The sequence below is a fragment of the Vigna radiata genome, chromosome 7 (assembly GCF_000741045.1).
Source record: "Vigna radiata var. radiata cultivar VC1973A chromosome 7, Vradiata_ver6, whole genome shotgun sequence".
NCBI classification, from domain to species: Eukaryota; Viridiplantae; Streptophyta; class Magnoliopsida; order Fabales; family Fabaceae; genus Vigna; species Vigna radiata.
Window position 1 is genome coordinate 32,847,836 of NC_028357.1, and position 2,798 is coordinate 32,850,633.

Genomic DNA, 2,798 nt, shown 5'->3' on the forward strand with positions numbered 1-2,798 from the left:
TAACATCAAAATGTCTAACAATTAAGAAATCAAAGTAAGTGAAGTTGGTATTGTTTGAAAGGTGAATTAAAGAGTTAAGTATCAAGATCTCTAGGTGAGATCNTTGTTAATGTTGAGAATAAATATAGGAAGCTCAATCTTGGGTGTCTCCATTTTATATGGGCCAAGAATGAGTGATTCAAGTTAAGTTCTGGAATGAATATATGTAGCTCAGTCTTGGAGGTTGCCCTTAAAGCTCTAATGACTATTCAATCTCACTTAGAGAAGAGTAGTTCATGTGGTGAAGAGTAGTAAGGGGTCCTAGTCTTGGTTGTCTCCATTTTATATGGGCTAAGGTGAGTGATAACGGACCAACCTTGTGTGTGGTAGGGTGAAACCCATTGGCAATGGCTTTGCAAAGCAGTAGAGGCCACCACAAGTGCATGACCCGCCATAGCTCGATATTCATTCCGGGTCCGGACGAGTCTAAGTCTAACATCACTTAATGAAACTAAAACTTATAACCTAATAACCTTATTCGATTACGATTATCTCACTTGTATGTCTAATCTTTCCTAGTTGGTTTTAATTGACTTGTATTTTCTTTTGAATTCTAGCTTACCCTTACTTGTTTGCTGTTTGTTTTGTTTGTGCTTGTTTCCTTTTTGCAATGATCATCCTAATTGGATGTGAGCAGAGATTTCAGAAGCCCCATTGGAGCAACTTCTAGATGTACCAGATATCTCAGACACTGCTGATGCTGCAGAGTAGTGTAACTCAGTTATCATCTATTGTACATAACTCAATTTTAGTTTCTTTTGCTTCTTTTGAAAGACTCTATGCCATATGTAGAGCTTACATCATATTTTGGATGATTGTATTATATACACTTCATCTGATAATTCTCTTGACTGCTTTCTATTATTATAATATGTTGCATTCCACTTGATATGAATTATACACATATTTTGGGGATGTTACACCACGTGCCTAGAGTCCATATATAGACTCATTACTATAATGAATGAATGTATTTTATTATAAATATTTCTTTCTTTCTTCTTCTCTTTCCTACCATAGTATGCCCTAACTTAGTAAAACAACCACCTGCTAGTATGGTGGACATTCAATGAATATAGTTTTTCTTTTTACAACTTTAATTTTCTACTAACTAACTATAATAATAATATAATTTAGTTATCTGAATTAATAAAATAATTTTAAATATTATATTATTATAATATTAGATTAAAATAAAATAGGAGTTGTAAAAATATTATTACTTGATTAAAATGTATTTTGTTTCTTCAAATTAGTTTGCCCTTAAAAACGACATAATATTTAATATAGATGAGAAAGGTGTGATATTCAGAAACATTAAAATGAATGCAGATGATCTCATGTATAACTATATAACTTATTAATCCATAATTATATACATTTTGGTGTCCCTTTTGTTTCCCCAATTTTATTTTTTAATAGTTAATTTTTAAATTTAAATAATTATTTATAAAAAAAAACTATTTTTTCAGTTTTATATCATTGTAGTATTTTTTTTTTAAATTCAAATACTTATTTATTATAAAAGAATTATCTACTCTTTTATCATTTTAATAATTACTTTTTCAAATGTACCTAATTACTCATAACAAAAAATTATTTACACAATATTACTTGTAATATTTTTATTTAAATAATTAAAACTATAGCTATATTTATGATTATATACACTTTTTTTTCTCAATTTTATCCTTTTAATAATTATTTTTAAAATTTAAATAATTTATAAATATTTAAAAATATACATACATAAAAAATATTATAAAACTATCAAACGAACTAATATTTATATAATCGTGGTTTTATTTTAAATGAACCTTAATATAAGACTAAATATTATGTATAGGATGGTGCGAACCCTCTTATATAACTTGATACACTAACAGAAAAATGATAAATAATAATTAATTTTAGCGATTCAAATATTAGTTATTGGTAACTGAATTAGTAATTAAATTTATTTTTTTAAATTAGTGACCAATTTAATTTAATGACTGGATTCTCTGTCAAAAAAAATAATAAATAAATAAATTTCTATTATTAGAAAAATAATAAATAGTTAGTGAATTTATTGAGTAGAAGATGTCGTGAGTCATAATTTTTGTTTCTCCCTAATTTAGCGACTAAATTTTTCGTTACTTAAATTGGTCACTATTCAATTGGTCACTGTTCAATCATTAAAATCAGTCACTCAATTAATATTTAAATTAGCTTTTTTATATTTTTATATATTTTTTGTATATTTTTAAATAATTATAGATCAACAAAATTATTATTTATTTAAAGACATTTTCTATAGTCTCTTAGTACCATATCATTGGAAATGTTTTTTTTGTGACTTTTAGTCTATTGAATTAATATTTTAATGTTTTAAAAAATTATGTATACATATTTTAAAACTACTCTCAAGTAGGGCTGGGTAAAAATAATTGATTTGTACTGTACTGCAGTTAATTGTACTATATTGTACTAAAAATAACTGATTCATTTCTAGTAACGGTTCAGTATACTATCTTATGGTTCAGTTTTTAAAAACTGAACTGATAACAGTTATAGTTCAGTTAACTGTGAGAACTGAATCTACTCTTACATCTTCTCTAATTTCAGTTCAATTGTTTCATCTTGTCAAAAAAACTTTATTTAATAATAAAATATTAATAAAAATAACTGTTCACATAAAAAATAATAATTAATTTTTTAAAACAACTTTTTTATCACAAAATTTATATTTTTATCAATAAAAATAAAAAATGTAATTT